Here is an 18,808-nt window from a genome sequence, read left to right on the forward strand (position 1 = left end):
CTCATATAATATAGCATATATATCATATGGCCAGGAGGACAGTGACTTATTATGAGAATATATTTGTGAAATTGATTGGTCTTGTCATCTTAGTTCATGAATTTATGTTTGGTACCCGAAGCAATATGGCATCAAGGTGCCACATCTTAAATAAACAAGATTAACCAGAACTATAGGGTTGATTTATGCTCTGGGTTTCTAGAAAACAATATAAACACAATTTAACTTGTCAGCAAGCTGAATGACTAAAGAAAAAAAAAGAACGGAAGAAATTCTATACATTTTCCAAGTGTAGGAGAAAATTACTGAAGGCTGACAGAGCACTGATACAGCAGGTACATAAAAACAGTTTTCACTGAATAAATCACAACGGTGCACAAGATGCGAATTAAAAACGCGATCCATCTCATCTCTCTAGTGTGGGTCGTGGTGCGGCTTCACTGTCAGTAAGACCCTGTCTTTGAAGCAGAGCACCACGTCTGAGAGCTTTCTCATGACAATAGAGCCAACTCATAAACTTCTGAGAGCCGATTCTCAAATCCCTCTGCAGTGCAAATTTCAAAAGCAGCGTCGTCAGACTTTGAACACCGAGCATTTCCAATATCAAGGCAAAGGACTGATATCTGCACTTTTAATACATCAATACATAATAACAGTAGTGTGTTAATATCACTAATGAAGACCACTTTATCTGTGTGTGTGTGTGTAGATAAACACACACACACACTGATGTGCATTCAGACACTGGTATGAAATAGCATGCTCAGTACTCACCAGTACTGCTGATACAACAAATTGATAATGTGTTAATACTCTCTGATTCAGCGCGGGCGTCTCGTGTGCATTGAGTATCCTCAGAAAAGCAGTAGGCATGTAATCCTTTCACACTCTTTAGCAGTCCCTGTCACTCTCTCTCTCTCCCTCTCTCTTCTGTGTCTTTCTCTCTCCCTCCCTCTCCCTCTCCCTCTCTCTCTCTCTCTCTCTCTCTCTCCCCCTCTTGTTGTGTGTAAAAGCTCCACCTCCACTTTTGTGAGTCTAGTTTTCATACCCCACTGTAGACAGAGATCACAGATCCCACAAAAGATGCAGAGATTCCTGCACTCCAGCTCCGTAGTGGGAATACAGCCTCCAGCGATATTGATCATGTTTATATATCGGAGAGCCTTCAAGAGGAGAAGCTATTAAAATATTTAGCTGTTATTTGATTTGCTCTTTTTACTGCACTCACACATAACAGGATATATAAAAAAATAGCACACATCTGTACTAATCAGGTATACTATCATAAAATACAGTTTTATTATTCTGTGCTCTGTGTGGATCTTGGTTTCATTCTAAATGAATGAGAGTCACTCCTGATACCTTATCATTAGTTTTTTATAGTCTGATGCCATTTTATAATCAAGCTTCATTCTGCTTTGTGTGCAGAGATGTGAGTAGCTGGGCTATCAGCTTTGTAATGATGCTCTCCATCAAATCCACATATATTGCAAACCTCACTTAAGATTCCTGCCCCGTATGTTGTCCTCAGACCTGCAATGCCCGCACTGTGACGCTGGATTCATCATCATTAGACCCCGAGCAAGAACTAGGTTACAGCTCAACACAAGAAAACAAAATGACCGCCCGTGTGATTCGGACGCACGTTCCCCAAAGTTCCTGCAGCTCACACAGACAGACAGACCGACCATAAGAACATGCAGGAGACAATACTGTACAAGTTCTCCTTGATTAAGGCCCTGAAACTGCTTTTCTCTTCTCAGTAGTTGTAAAGTAAATCTTTGTGAACCATCTCTGACGAATAGTGGTGCCCTGAGGAGAGATAAAGGCATGTGGGCATGTGCTGCTCCGTCTTCATTATGGCTGAGTTCACTCCATAAAACTTTCAAGATAAATCTTCACGTCCAGGTCTGTCGCAGCAGGACTTCAACCGACAATCATAAAAAGAGGAGCCACCCAGCGGGATCCTCCAATCCGCTATTGTGTATGTTTTGTTGTTTGTTGTTCTGATTGGCAGGTGGGTCAACGTTTTGACTCAAACCAGGCATATATATATATATATATATATATATATATATATATATATATTTTTTTATTATTATTATTTTTTTTAATCTAATGTATTCATCCCGTTCTTAATTGCTGGGAAACTGAACTGCACTCAAGGTGGAAAATAAATCTGTTCCAGACACTTCCAAGTTGCGGCTAAATTTGCCTCCGTGATCCTACTTCAAAATGAGAAATTGGACTTACCCTGGCTCAGTGACATGAAACACAATGTCACTGTATTGAAATGTATCTGAAACATTCAGTGCGCGGAAAATCTTGTGTGCTCTCCCCATTTCTTGTTTGTGTGTGTGTGAGTGCGTGTGCGTGTGTGTGTTCGATGTGTGCAGGACCTTCTGTTGACACGCTTTGTAAAGATCATCACTAATAATGTGATGAGATGACCTCATATTTCACACTCCATACACAAGCTGGTGAATCTCAACACCTCTCCTCTGCAGATCTCTGAAATCTCCAGAGTTTCAAACCCATCTTTTTATTCTCTGGTCATTTCTGTCATAAACCGAGTTTCTGTGCGCGGACAGTTTAGGACAGAGACGAATGCGCCGGCTGCCCGTGGGTCTGTCTGAAGGGGCCAGTCCGTTACTTTTGATGTTGGAAGCAAGGGGTCAGAGGAGAGAGCAAAACCGCTGGCAGGCTTTGGCTAATGGGGTCAGGTACAAAGAGCAAAACCCTCCTGAAGTGTCTCGCTCAGCAGACACGTGCTTCCTCAGCCGCTGCGCAGCAACAGCAACACCACCGCCTCTCAGCGTAGGGCACGGGCTGCGCAGGAAGCAACAAACATAAACCAGTTTCCCAACTGGGAAATTGTATCAACCTGGTCCCATGAGACTGTGGAGAGCTGGAGCAGTGGAGGGGGGGGGGGATATCTGGGTGTGAACTGGCTGGAAGGCATGAGAAGCTTGTTGCGCATGTTGTTGCTTTAATTACACGAGCATTGACTCTGGAATATTCTTAGATTCACCGAACTGCATCATAACTTTAAATATGAAACATATAGAAAATAATAATCTACCTTTTCAGGGCTATACGTTTCAACAGCAAACAATAGCAAAACAATGATTCGAACAGCCTCTCTAATAAACCCCGGCCCGGAGTTGCAACGCTCTTTGCATATACACTGATCAGCCATAACATTATGAGCACTGACAGGTGAAGTGAATAAACGGATAATCTTGTTATCATGGCACCTGTCAGTGGGTGGGATATATTAGGCAGCAAGTGAACATTTTGTCCTCAAAGTTGATGTGTTAGAAGCAGGAAAAATGGGCAGCGTAAGGATCTGAGCAACTTTGACAACGGCCAAATTGTGATGGCTAGACGACTGGGTCAGAGCATCTCCAGAACTGCAGCTCTTGTGGGCTGTTCCCGGTCTGCAGTGGTCAGTACCTATCAAAAGTGTCCAAGGAAGGAAAAGCGGTGAACTGGCGACAGGGTCATGGGCGGCCAAGGCTCATTGATGCACGTGGGGAGTGAAGGCTGGCCCGTGTGGTCCGATCCAACAGACGAGCTACTGTAGCTCAAATTGCTGAAAAAGTGAATGCTGGTTCTGATAGAAAGGTGTCAGAACACACAGTGCATCGCAGTTTGTTGCGTATGGGGCTGCGTAGCCACAGACCAGTCAGGGTGCCCATGCTGACCCCTGTCCACTGCCGAAAGCGCCTACAATGGGCACATGAGCATCAGAACTGGACCACGGAGCAATGGAAGAAGGTGGCCTGGTCTGATGAATCACCAGTTCAAGGTGTTGACTTGGCCTCCAAATTCCCCAGATCTCAATCCAATCGAGCATCTGTGGGATGTGCTGGACAAACAAGTCCAATCCATGGAGGCCCCACCTCGCAACTTACAGGACTTAAAGGATCTGCTGCTGACGTCTTGGTGCCAGATACCACAGCACACCTTCAGAGGGCTAGTGGAGTCCATGCCTCGACGGGTCAGGGCTGTTTTGGTGGCAAAAGGGGGACCTACAATATTAGGCAGGTGGTCATAATGTTATGGCTGATCGGTGTATTATCTTTTTGAACGCATGTTTGCTGAAAGCTGCACCAAAATATGTCGCATCAGAACGATTTAAAAAGGCTACGTGCTAAGGTTGTAGGGGGAGGGTTAATGACCGCGATTTCAGCAGCAATTAACCGAGGAGAGGAAATTAATGTGTCCCTCGGGAGGCAGATCCACTTAACCTTTGAGAGCGATCAACATGACATCCTAAGAGAGGTTTTGAAATGACCGTCCCAGTGCAGCTCCCCGTCCTGACTGCAGTGAGATTAGTACCATCAGCAGCATCATCCCTCTACGGGATTCTCACTGTGTCAGAAGCAACGATCTTAAGGACGTCTGTTAGTAAAACCTAGTCTCAGCACAGGATTTCCTTTCTGCTCTTGTTTCATTTCGAATAGCTCCTGTTGGAAATGCTCTGAATGCGGTTGATTCCTTCAGTGATGACCAATCCTGTCGTCTTCTGTTTAACATTGACAGAAAACTTTTCTTAAGTTCTTTTACATTTTATTAATTTGTTTGTATGTAATTGTATACCTTGCCGGAAGCATGTATGCATCGCTGCTCTGTTTGATTTCATATGCATTCACTCCAGGTTAAGTTGGTCATGTTGTAGAGAAAGCATGACTGTTGCTGAGTGGTGTAACGAGGGAACTCGACTGGTCGCCTCACACCTCACAGCTCAAGGCAGGTGAGAGAGATCGCGTGATTAATGAGATTTAAAAATACACTGCTGTGTGTCTTATGAAACAACGACGTGACACTAATATTGAGCCGTGTTTTGGCCTGAAAATATTTAGTCGTTGTGAAGGCGGGGCGGACCAGTGTTTGTGTTTGTATCAGCTGTAGACATTTTGTTTCCATTCACGCTCGCTCTGTTATTGTCACATGGCTGTGGATAATAATTACTAACAGGGAAATAGACTTTCCTCTGCTTACCGACAGTCACGGTTTCAATGGATATTAATTACCCGTCACGCTGGGTAATTGCTGGAGTGATTGCCGAGTTCACACCCACTGTGGAGTAAATGCCGATGAATGGCTTCAGACCACAAATTCGATTGTTCTTCGGCACAATTTTCTCTTTTTCTGCCCAGAAATGTGGTGGCCCTGTGTCTGTCCTTTCTGTGCCACAATGCTTGTTTAGAGACAATGCCTTTGCTTATTGATCTCTCTGTACCTACAGTATCCCTACATCAGCTGATAACATGTCCTCTCTTTTGACATGTTCCTGTACAATAATGCACTGAGGTGAGTTATTTTTTCTCAGGGATTAAATTATGTCTTGGCATCTGACTGTGCGCTCTGCCGTAGCGTTGTTTTTCCGGCAACTCTAGCCCCCCGAGGACACTGAGTCGGCAGCATCCAGACAGACTGAACCGTGGGTTTGTGAAGCTGCATCTTAGATTACAGGGTTGCTTCGGCTTCCACAGGATCAGCCGTTTCATCGGTGCCTTTAATAGACATAATTGGGTTTGAGAGGAGCCTGACGCTGGTTTATCAGGTAATACATGTGTTTTTATGCCAATTATCTTGTCATCGGCTTCTCACGTCGGTGGGCATCCTGGCCTGGGAGCCCAAACCACAGAGCGAGGCTGGCGCGGAGATCGGTTCTTGTTAATGCAATTACCGGCATCCCGTAGAGCTGCATACTGTCAACACACACCCAACACACAACCGCCTTCCTCTCGATGCCAACAATGTCTGAGCAATCCTATGTAATATACAGTATGGATAAAAACACAACACCAACAACTTGGTATTGTGCTTCACAACACATTTGCAGAAACTCTTCTCTGTCACAAATGTGTTTTTGACTGCTAGGCGATCAATCAATAATTCTCACCTCTGATGTTTATTCATATATATATACATATGTTCAGAAGTTTAGTAACTTCCTGTTAATTATCTAGATCAATGAGATAATCATAGCTGTCTGGGCCATCACTCGGAGGCTTTTTAATGGCCATGTCCCAGTGTCATTCCTTCATCTAACAGCTCAGAAACATCAAAGATGACAGTCAGTTTCAATTCACTTCACGAGTTTCCTCTGGAATGAAAGAGAGGGTAATGGATTCTTCAGCTGTGCTTTAAACTACAAACAATTCCAGCATGTCTCTGAGCGAAACATGACATGATTAAACATGTCTTTTAAATCTTCCAGTTGTGCTGCCAGAGGAAGGTTTGTTCCCGTTACTGTCTTCCTGAGCGGCTGTCCTCTCTGCCTCCCGGAGGAGACGACTCTGGAAGTGTGACGATTCCCGTGGTATTGGACTGGACCGGTCCAGCGCATTGGTATTTCAAACAGATCTCACTGTGTCGGGTCATGTGAACAGTTGGTGTTGAAGCGCTCCCTCAGAGTTAGGCCTCATTCACAAACTACATGTTTATCATATATGTTGCTCCCAAAGCTGCCAGTAATGGAAGGACTTGTGTTTCATTAGAAATGAATGTCCATTCCTCCTTCAGTGTCAAACCTCACAATAAACACTGCTGGCCTGTCCTAGCGACCCATGGCTTCTGCGTACTCTGGCCGACATTATGGCCTCGAATTTCCCAGAAGGAGGAACCACAACAACACCACACGATCTTCACAGTCTTCACATCACCGCACAATCTTCATCACTGCACAGACTTCACATCACAACACACACGTAAAAAAACAAACAAAACAAAACCAGATACATCAAACAGCTCGGCAATGGCAATGTGCTGCTGCTTTGTGTTTGTTTTTGCATTTGCTCTTTGTTTAATCCCTTCTCCTTGATAAAAGCTGTCGGTTATAGAAACACGTGTTTCCAGGGCTTTCCAATTGAAATGCATTCCCCAAACAATCCAAGCAATAACATAATTACCCAGAACAGTCATTCAATTATACTGACTAACTGCTAATGGAGGGTCTAACAATGTAAAATAGAAGTCCATTAAGACGATGAGTGATTTGCTTCTTGAAAACCTAATGAACGTCTGACTAAGGAAGCCCATGGAAACCATTAGATATGTGAAATATTAGATACCTCTCCTAAGGACCTCATAAGGAAAAACTGTTTCCAGCGAATCAGTGAGTTTGTTTTGCCACGTTGACATTAGGACTGACATAAAGGGTACATTTCCACCCTAGGAGAGTAATTTGTATCAGTAATACCAACATGTTTTTGGTAGCTGCTTAGAATTAAAATCCATTAACTAATTTATTTAAATATGTGTATGTATTATAGTTACACACAGTTCACATTTATTGATACTGTCACATTAAAAGCTTTAAAAATGTAGAAGATAATATAAAGGTTGTGGTGGGGTGTCTTTTAAAGCATTTGCACCAATTCCACTGTCCTAATGAACAGCAAGATTTTAATGGCGAACTCACCACAGAGACGTGCCACTGAATGGGACCTTTACATTTTAAGAAAGTGTAGGAAGTGAGATTTGGGACATCTCATTGCATTATGGGCACGGCAGCATCGCTAATATTCTCGAGCCACATATTCTCCTCCGTCTGTAAAATGCAAGTCTGTACAGGACTGCGGCTGTGAACCAATGAGAGAGAGATGGCTAATGCAATTCTCTGAAAGGGTGACGGAGAACGAGTGACACTGGCAGCAATAAGAGCGCTCTCACTGCGCCCACCTCTGATATTGCTCTGCAACCACCTCCATTACTTTGGCCTCTGGAAAGGGAGCAACAAAATGGTAATTGAATTGTTGCCAATACACTCAGATACATGCTTTTAAAGAAGGGTAGCAGCAAGCGTGGTCTGTTCGGCTACGGTCCTTAAAAAATAATAATCAGAGGAACAATCCGGTCAGCTTTAAGTATCTGTAATTTAGCAGGATGGCCATCAACCTGAAATGAAAGTTTGAGATCGTGTAGTGTGCAGTAACTATCCCCTCAAAGGGCTGGAAAGTACAAAATGATGGTATAAGATGGTCCTATTAGCTTAATGTATGTTTAATGTTGAAGGCTTGTGAATCTAGCAACCACAACGAGAGGATATTCAGTTTCCGTGGTCGATGTCTCATTCTCCCAAACCCTCCACACGGCACAAACAGAGGAACGAATGTCATTGGATATCTTTTACAGAGACCGATACAATGTGGCTGTAATTGCAACTGTGTGGGAGGTTATAATTCAAGCCAGCATTGTTACTTTAGTTTGACATTTGTTTTCTGCCTCATTTTGTAAAAACACCATTCTTTATCCAAGTTTGTTTTTTAAGATAGTTGATTGTTATTGTATTTTGGAGTTGGGGACATATCAGGTTAGTTCTCCCAGGACAGATGTTATCACTTGTCACAGACGCTGCACAAAGGTTGACAGTGAGCGCTGTACAGAGAGTTCATTAATTGAATGTATCACAACCTTTGCCACAGGAAGAGAACTCCGAAGATTAAGCTTTCTTTCACTAGTGTCTTTCTCTTGATTTCAGGGCTGGTGTATAATCAATCAATCAATCAATTTGTATTTGTATAGTGCTCTTTGCAGGGTATAAGTAGCATTGTGGTGAAACAGAATACTATTATAAATAAATAAATCTAAGCAAATCCGTCACGTTTCTCAAAAAGGATGTGCAGACATTTGAGCACCGTGCAAAATGAATATATTCTTCCCTCACACTGAAGGCTGCATCCTCCGAAACAGCATGTTTGATCTCCTTACGTTCGGTTATTTGTTTGCTGCACTAATGAGATACAGGTTGCAGGTCTAACGCACATTGTTCCAGATGTGCAGCGCTTTTGCTTTGGCTGCTGTGACACAACATTGCAATGGAGAGCGAACCTGTTATCTGGTACAAAGCACCCCCTGGTAATGGAGGGTGGTGCCGATGGCTGATTGATCTTGCGCTCAGCTGCTGCTGCGGGACACAGCTGGGGAAGTCACCATGCTTAGCCTTTCTCCACATCACATCGCATTACCTTCTCACCTGAGAGAGGTCACACTATCCATCCTCACAGAACAACCAGTAAAGGCAGAATAAAACGTTTTCTTCAAAGGTGTCTCGTCCTTAGAAACACGGCGCGTCGCAGGGTATGGCGATTTATATCTCACCAGCACTACTGTGCAAATATAGTAATGATTCGTCTTCTTAAACATCATGTAATGCTGATTGACAGCTATGCCTACTCGGAGACGTGCTCTAAGACGTGACAAAGACGTTAGTGTTTTCTCGAGCTTCATTAGTAAACCTTATGCGTCGCTCTGTCTGACCCGGTGATGAAGGTAAATGTCAGTGACTTATTATTTTAAAAACTATTTTATTTCTTGGCAGAGACTGCAGCACTCTTATGAGAGGGGACTGATGGTTTCCAGACGACTCCAAATAAGCCCCTTTGTTTGGTACCAGCTGAACAGCATTTTACAACAAGCTGCCATTCAACAAATGCCAGAGTAAGAAAACCCTTTCTCTAGATCTCTACCAATAACAGGCGACTCAGACAACCCCAGCAGAAGGTCAATCGAGTTTATTTTGTCAGAGACTCGCTCAACTGAGGGAAGGATGACCTGGCCTTGAGGACAAGGCCATCGGTAGCCCTCCAGACACTTGCTGGAATGAGTCAGGGTACTGCTGCTGCAGAGGCGTTGTGTGTGGGGGGGGGGGAGGAGGGATGCAAAACAACAAATGCTGGGAAGTGCGTCTGTTGTTGCCCGGATACTTATGCTCGGTAAGGCTTCTGCCAGACGTGAGATCAGAGCTGTCTCCGTCCCGAACCTCACTATGCGGAGAAGCTGTCATAACCCTCCGCTCCGGCCCCACGATGTGACTAATAATGCTGCCTCAGAAGTTAATTGCTGTAATCCAAGTGTTAAACTCACAGCATATTAAAGTGTCTGAGGCCGCTGGCTTCCAGCAAAACTGTCACCGCGTTTAACGGATTGATTCCCTCGCCCCTGGTGGCAGTGATGGATGGGACAAATATAGTACAGATGTTGATGGAGTCAAAGTCCTCTCACCGCCGTTGCCTGCACTGACATTTTCAAAGGCTGTTGATGGTTTTAATGATCTACAAAGTACAACAGGCCAGAGAGCGGCAGTAACTCTACACCCCCAAGCCATGGTTATATTATACAGTACTACTAATAATAACAATACTAGTATTTTTTCACTGGATAAATCAGAGATCAATTATGCTAAAAATCATGCTATTGAGAATGAGTCACCCTCTAAATAAAGTGTGAAGTTAAAATTAAATTAATTATGATCACATGACACGTTTGTCTTCCAGTGATCCATTTTCTTAAAAAAAAAAACATAAGAACATAAAGTGTCCAATCGAGAGGAGGCCATTCGCCCCATCATGCTCGTTCGGTGTCCATTAATAACTAAGTGATCAAGGATCCTATCCAGTCTGTTTTTGAATGTTCCCAAATTGTCTCTTCAGCCACATCGCTGGGGAGTTTGTTCAGATTGTGACGCCTCTCTGTGTGAAGAAGTGTCTCCTGTTTTCTGTCTTGAATGCCTTGAAGCCCAATTTCCATTTGTGTCCCGGGTGCGTGTGTCCCTGCTGATCTGGAAAAGCTCCTCTGGTTTGATGTGGTCGATGCCTTTCATGATTTTGAAGACTTGAATCAAGTCCCCACGTAGTCTCCTCTGTTCCAGGGTGAAAAGGTTCAGTTCCTCAGTCTCTCAGTAGGACATTCCCTTCAGACCTGGAATAAGTCTGGTTGCTCTCCTCTGAACTTTTCATCACAAACATTTTTCAAAGCTGTACCAAAAGGGTAAAAGCCATTAGCAGACGGATGATGGATCGACCTTCTACTTGACCAAAATACCTAAAAAAAAAATTGACCATTTAAAAAATAATAATGTTTCAATTTTTTTTACAATGCAACCCCAATAAAAAAGCACAGTTAATGATTGCAGCGGTGATCAGATCTGAGTAGTGACCTCCTTTACACAATGAACTATTCAGAGAAAGTGAGGAACCTAATCTTGCTCAGCCCGCAATAGAGTGTCAATATTGGACAAACACTCAGGCTGATTAGCCGAGACTTTCCCACTCAGGCTAGATTGAGCTTTGTCTTTGACCTTAACTCTGGAGCTCAGCGAACACTGTCAGCCTCTGAAGAGTTTCTCTGAAGGCATTAGTGCTCTGTGAAGAAATTGCTTTTCAATTGAGCCTCGTAGCAGAAGTTGCCAGATGACGGGCAATTTTCACATGATTCTGCAGGAGTGAAGACATTGTCTAAGATCTTGTCTTATTCACCACTGTGCATCTCCTGTGACTGTCTTTGTGCTGATGTATATATTCGAATCTTATCACGAAAGGTCATGTTCCTTTACACAGGCCGACTGCAGATTTTAATATATAAATAACATATCTGAGCCCTAGATGTTTTTCCCATCACTGAACTGATTCCTCCTGTCATTATCCTCCGGGTTTTGTCTGGTTTAGTACTTCATTGCCGAGACCTGATGTTCAGGACATCAGTCCTTCCTCAGACGTGTTAATCTTTTTCTCGTGAAGAGTCTTGGTGCAGGTGCTTCGTCCCATTAAAGACACATTAATCTTTGCAAGAAATATGGCTAGAAAAGTATCTATGTCTTTATTCACACAAATATTTATTCACACATTTATTTATTGAATCTCATCCTTACTTTAACAGTCACAGGCAATTTGGAAGGTAAGATAGTCATAAAATGTTCCCACAGATAATAATGAAAAAGAAAATCGCAAAGCAGATCTCATATGATCTCGTAAACCCGGCAATCCTCAATATACAGCAGCCAGTTATTACACCCAGAGCCCGTCTCTCTCAGGTTAATAAAATACGTTTGATGTCGGTACTCATTTGAAATCTTTTGCATAGAGATCGCCGGTCATCTCATTCTCTGCCTGAAAGTCATCGTATTTTATCGATTGATGTATATCAGGAGTAGTCTGCGTGCAGGACAAGCAAGACAAATGGCTCACTCTGGAAATGTGAATAACTGAAAAGTTTGACTGGTTGATTTTGACGAGTTTGAATTTAAATCTGTTTTCACGCTGTGCTCGCGATGTCCCCCGGGGCCTGTTCTGCGCTCACAGTGCAGAGAGTGTGGAGGCCTTGGAACAGGTTTTGGACGATTAGGATCGGTATAGCTGCAGGTCGTTCACTGCGCAGTATTGGAACATATACAGTATCCACAACACAAGCGGGGCATTGCATAATTGTCTGAACACACAGAGCGCCGAGGAGCTGGGAAGTGTAGTCGTCTCGGCGTCCGCGCTCATCTTCTCATGGTTGTCATGGAGACTTGATTCCACCCCGTCTTCGCCGTCTGTGTTTAAGGGAAACTGACGAGACTTCGTAATTAGTTGCAATTAATGCACAAAACCCAATGCCACAAATAGATGTTAGGCATTAAAATGGGCTTTTAGGAATAATTACCTTTGAGAAAAAGCATAGAGTATTTTTCAGTATTACATAGAAGTGGAGGTTTTTTTCTGGGTCACAGGCCTTTTTTAAATGTGCTGTTTAGATGCGACCCGTCTGATTAAAAAACAGAACAAAAAAAACAGAAACAAACCAAAGGCATGAAGGTAAATGAGAGAGCTTAATGTGTTAGTTAGCCTCTTGCATTTGAAGCGCACGTATATTGATGCACATGTAAAGAGGAGGTCATGCAAGGTGTTTGATGGCTCCCACTGCTGTAGAAAACCTCGTTATCATTTATATTTCTAATGAGAAACAGAATCTACCTGAGCCAAGATTCCCTGTTCCATTGAAATATACACTTACCTAAAGGATTATTAGGAACACCTGTTCAATTTCTCATTAATGCAATTATCTAACCAACCAATCACATGGCAGTTGCTTCAATGCATTTAGGGGTGTGGTCCTGGTCAAGACAATCTCCTGAACTCCAAACTGAATGTCTGAATGGGAAAGAAAGGTGATTTAAGCAATTTTGAGCGTGGCATGGTTGTTGGTGCCAGACGGGCCGGTCTGAGTATTTCACAATCTGCTCTGTTACTGGGATTTTCACGCACAACCATTTCTAGGATTTACAAAGAATGGTGTGAAAAGGGAAAAACATCCAGTATGCGGCAGTCCTGTGGGCGAAAATGCCTTGTTGATGCTAGAGGTCAGAGGAGAATGGGCCGACTGATTCAAGCTGATAGAAGAGCAACTTTGACTGAAATAACCACTCGTTACAACCGAGGTATGCAGCAAAGCATTTGTGAAGCCACAACACGTACAACCTTGAGGCGGATGGGCTACAACAGCAGAAGACCCCACCGGGTACCACTCATCTCCACTACAAATAGGAAAAAGAGGCTACAATTTGCACAAGCTCACCAAAATTGGACAGTTGAAGACTGGAAAAATGTCTGAGACATTCAGATGGTAATGTCAGAATTTGGCGTAAACAGAATGAGAACATGGATCCATCATGCCTTGTTACCACTGTGCAGGCTGGTGGTGGTGGTGTAATGGTGTGGGGGATGTTTTCTTGGCACACTTTAGGCCCCTTAGTGCCAATTGGGCATCGTTTAAATGCCACGGCCTACCTGAGCATTGTTTCTGACCATGTCCATCCCTTTATGACCACCATGTACCCATCCTCTGATGGCTACTTCCAGCAGGATAATGCACCATGTCACAAAGGTCGAATCATTTCAAATTGGTTTCTTGAACATGACAATGAGTTCACTGTACTAAACTGGCCCCCACAGTCACCAGATCTCAACCCAATAGAGCATCTTTGGGATGTGGTGGAACGGGAGCTTCGTGCCCTGGATGTGCATCCCACAAATCTCCATCAACTGCAAGATGCTATCCTATCAATATGGGCCAACATTTCTAAAGGATGCTTTCAGCACCTTGTTGAATCAATGCCACGTAGAATTAAGGCAGTTCTGAAGGCGAAAGGGGGTCAAACACAGTATTAGTATGGTGTTCCTAATAATCCTTTAGGTGAGTGTAGATACCTACAGCTTCCATTAATTGAACCAATCAGGTGCCAGTATGTAACACAAATTCATATTTATGGAAAAGCTTTTTGTGGTGCTTGATTCTCGATGGACAGTGATGATGCCTCACTGAAAATACAGATTTCATGGGAGTCATGGACAGACTGACTTCAAGTCTTGAGAATGGACGTGACTATGTCCTAACGTGGACACCATAGTGGAGCGTCGCAGTCTGACAGCTTCATGCACAATGCCAATCCGCCACCCCACTGTGTCACGTTTAATTATGTCTCCCCATTTCCTCTCTCTTCAACTTAATTACATTCCTCAAGATCAGTTTATTCACACAACGCTGCGCCGCCACCTGCCATTCGGACTCTTTTGAGATGATGATTCTTCTCCGCGTGCTGGACGTCTGCCAAGACGCCGTGAAACAACACTAGGCCACGTCGAGAGGGGAATTGAAACAGCGGTGTGTATTTAAATCCGGTCTCTGCGTTGCTCACATTAGCGCAACTGCTGGGCTTGTTAGTCCACGTCGTCCCTCCGGGAGCTTAGACCCGGGAGGTTTGGTGGGTCTTGTTTTCATGCCGTGCAGAGCGAACGTCACGGAATCTCATTTAGAGTGACTGAGCAGACCGATGAGGGCTTAATCGGGTTAAGAAGGCAATTAAAATGCATAAAACGTAGGGATGCTAATTAACTGAGCTGATCGATCAGAGATTGCAAACTCTCGCTGCGAGCTAATAGATTTGTAATTATTGCGTCTAGTGTTTCATTTGCATTTCTTAAGTGAAACTTTTTTAGGATGTGACACAGAGTGGTTTCTGTGGGAGGCAGGAGTGGAGGATCGAATACTTGATTACAGCGGCTGTAAACGGCTGCAAGGAAGGCCAACATCAGCAGGGGATATATCTGAAGACTGAGGGGAGGGGGAGAAAAAGAAAAAATGTTAAATTTAGGATAACATGTTGTTGTTTAAGTTCTCCATTTCTTTTTTGATTTGTATTTGTTACAAACCAAGTACGCCCCCTGCAGAACAGTATAATCATTGCAAATACATACATGCATGTATAAAAGCACAGTATAACAAAGGTCACAGGAATGGAAACCAGAGCAGTTTCACTCAAACACAACAATGTTTCAACCACAGCAACTGCTTTTCACCCAGAGCACGGCAGTAAATCTGTATAACATGTATAATGACCCTTGTTCAGCTGGCTGGGATGCTGACCCTCCAGTCAGTGGTCAGCCGGGCCGCACCACCGTCCTCTGGGCCTCGGACTGATCGCTGAGCCCCCGTCTTTCAAACGACCATTTCAGTCGACTCCCAGCCTGCGTAGGAGACTCTGCGTTCGCACATTATTCTCCCTTAATGAGATTTTTATTGTGGAAAAACAAAAAGTCAATTACTTTGTGCTCTGGGAATAACTGCCTCGAATACCGTGCTCATGATTTTAAATAATAGCACGAGTGCTATCAGGGAATTGTCTTCCGGGCTGTATTTCACCCCGACCAACTCTCGGAGGATCATAATCAATGTGGAAGACAGCTTGTCTTAATCAGTGGATTTTTATTGCTATTCCAGATGTGGACGAGCTCACTGGCAATTTGCATAATCGCACTGAAGGGCTGAAACGCAAATCCCCATTGGAGTCTGTGTGGTGAGAGAAAAAAAGCAAATAAATAATAACCACATTGATTATGAGGACGGGCACATCGTCCTCACAAGATTTGGGAACCACCCCCTGCTGTGATCCCTCACTCCTCTGCAAAGTGGGCCTGTCTGTGTCCCGCTGACGCGCCACTGTGATGTCACTCAAAGGGGATTCAGTGATCGCAGATCTGTGCGTTTTATTGTGTCAGATCACTGTTGGAAGAGAGAGCAGGGATATGAAGCTAATTAAATGCGTCATAAAGCCATCGTCGGCAGCACAGCACGTTCCCCATGTTGTGGAAATGCCTCTTAATTACAGATTTCTCTCGGACCGAAGCACACACAGTTGACACGGACAGGAATGTGCCAAATAAAGAGCTCATTGGAGGAGTTAAACCATGGAGATCAGTTCTTGGTCCACAGGAGCTGCCGTCTCAGCTCCTACAGGAATGGCAGCTGGATTAAGTGAGAATTATTCTGCTACCACAGCCTTATAAAGTCCTGTAGATAACACCCTACAATCCCTCCTGTTGTCCCCCGAATTATACACCCCCAACTTCTCTTCAGATCATATTGATGCCCACCAGAGTCACTTCCAATTACCTCATCTAGACCCTGAGTGGAAGGACTGGTCCTCAGACATTTTTAATAAAACATGTCTTTTTCTGGGTTGGATGGGCACCTTTATGATGCAGGCCAGACAACCCAGAGAAAGTGTCTGTTTTTATCTGTTGAGAGCTTCAGTGTCTCCATTAAAAATATAATTTTAAAGCTCCACACAAGGCATTGAAAGCTGTTAATTATCATATCCATTAACGAGCCATTTTGTTAATTTTACAGATGGCATTTCGTAATTACGGCTCATTTTGGTTATCTGTTAACAGATTAATTAACATATATTGGATGTAAATTAGTAGAGGAAAACATTGTGACTTCTATTCACTGACAGATTGATCATATTTGTAATGACAGAGTGATTAAGTTCAAATCAGGTTTGTTCTTCCCGTTCCTGAGAAAACAACCAGCCAACCAACCAACCCTAAAACAAACAAACAAACAAATGGAAATTATACTCCCAAGACAGGGATACACTGATCCTACCTTTGTGCTGAATATAATTACTTCCCCACTCATTAATGCACTTGAGTGTCTTTATCAGTGTTTAGGGTGGTACGTTTCCCCGGCGGATGAATACGCATAAAGACCTAAAGCCTCCTGTAACAAATAAGTGATCTGTATGAAATCTGTGCTCATTATTTACCTTGTCTTCAAATATCGTGAAATAGCGCTTCTTAAGATCATTCCAGGTCTTCACCAGAGAGGCCGCTGGACTGAAATCAAGTAATTGAGTGTATTAAAGTGTACAAGTCTGTATTTCCAAATCCAGAACGAACAGACACACATGCACACGCCCACACACACTTACAGAGGTTCAACATAACCATGTGCCTTGTGCTAAAATGGGTCTTCACCTTCCATGCATGTGACTGTGACTGTGGACCTCGGAGAAACCACACATTCACATCCCTTCCTCCTCCCTGAGTTATGAACACACACGCGGGCAGGACGGCCTCTGATAACGTCCACACAGCTTCCACTAAATGCTCCTCCATTGCCACCGAGTGAACGGCTCCACACAAAAGGGCCAATCCTTTGTGCACCTGTCTGTGTCCAGTACTCCCCTGTCCTCTCTCTGCCTGTAATTTCCCTCCATGTTTCAATCTCCCTGCCACTATGGTATTCGTATTCCCCGCATGGCGCTGTGATAATCCACTTAGCGTCTCTCCGGACCACAAGAGCTCTGAGAAAGTAGATTGTCATTATGTGGCTGGGACTTAAGACACTGCTGGCGTGTATACAGCCGGCAGACATGTTCCCTGCATTGATTACCAGCGCCGAGGACAGGAGACGCATCCGAACAAACGGAGCGCTGACGCAAATTTGTGATCGTGAGACAAACCTCTACTTCAGACCACACCAAATCAAACACATCAAACCAGAGGAGCTTTCCCAGATCAGCAGGGACACACGCACCCGGGGACACAAATGGAAATTGGGCTTCAAGGCATTCAAGACAGAAAACAGGAGACACTTCTTCACACAGAGAGGCGTCACAATCTGAACAAACTCCCCAGCGATGTGGCTGAAGAGACAATTTGGGAACATTTAAAAACAGACTGGATAGGATCCTTGGATCACTCGGTTATTAATGGACACCAAACGAGCACGATGGGGCGAATGGCCTCCTCTCGATTGGACACTTTCTTATGTTCTGATGTTTCTTAAGATGCATAGTACGGGCAACATGCTGAGATGACAATCCTCACAACCAAGTGTTTACTGTGGCTTTGCAGATACGTAACAAAGTTTGAGAGCAGAGTTGATAAGTGTCCCACAAGGCTGTGCGTCTGGAATTCATCTCAGGCAGGTATTGCAGACATCAATTCACACAATACTTTTGATGCCGTGTGATGGCAGGTTTGTTTAAAAATTTGCTATTTTGTAAAGTAAATCATTACAAACACATACATGCATTCTTCAGCAGGGATTTGTCCTCATCTGGGCCAATTGCCTTCTCCCTTAAGCGCTGTCAGCTGCGACTCCTACACAATAAAGGACTTCCCCTCCGAAGGGTGCCAGCTACCAAGGTGCTGTCAGACCATGGTGAACTCGGACTCCGGTGCCTTCCTGATCCGCACAGCGTTATTGTCAAAGCCCGCTAGCAGAGCCGTCGTCCCCTGTGCCTTTGGCCACATAAATAAGGTGAGTAAATAAATGTCAACCACTGGGGGAAACGGTGATGAATAATGTATGAGTCTCGTGAAAGAAAATGCTGATGAACTGCCAGTGCTGTAAAAAACGATCTTGTGTTTGATGCCATTGTGTATCGCGCACACACAACAGCCCGTGATAGAGAACAAATCCTTTCTCATAAAAACAATATATAGTGCCACAGTTCTGCTGTATTAATCGGCAGAACGAAATCGATTTTGTTCTGCTGATGTAGCCATATCCTTCATAGTTACATGCTGAACTCACAGTTCGGTGGAATACCAAATGATGTGTTTATTACCTATACCAAGAGAGAGTTATACAAAATTGATGAACCGGAGTCAAAGTGAGACGGAATGATTTCCACTGAATTGTGCATTTCATCTCCAGCTGAAGCAGTTGTTGGAGACACCGGGCG

Source organism: Amia ocellicauda, chromosome 17 (assembly GCF_036373705.1).
Source record: "Amia ocellicauda isolate fAmiCal2 chromosome 17, fAmiCal2.hap1, whole genome shotgun sequence".
Classification (NCBI taxonomy): Eukaryota; Metazoa; Chordata; class Actinopteri; order Amiiformes; family Amiidae; genus Amia; species Amia ocellicauda.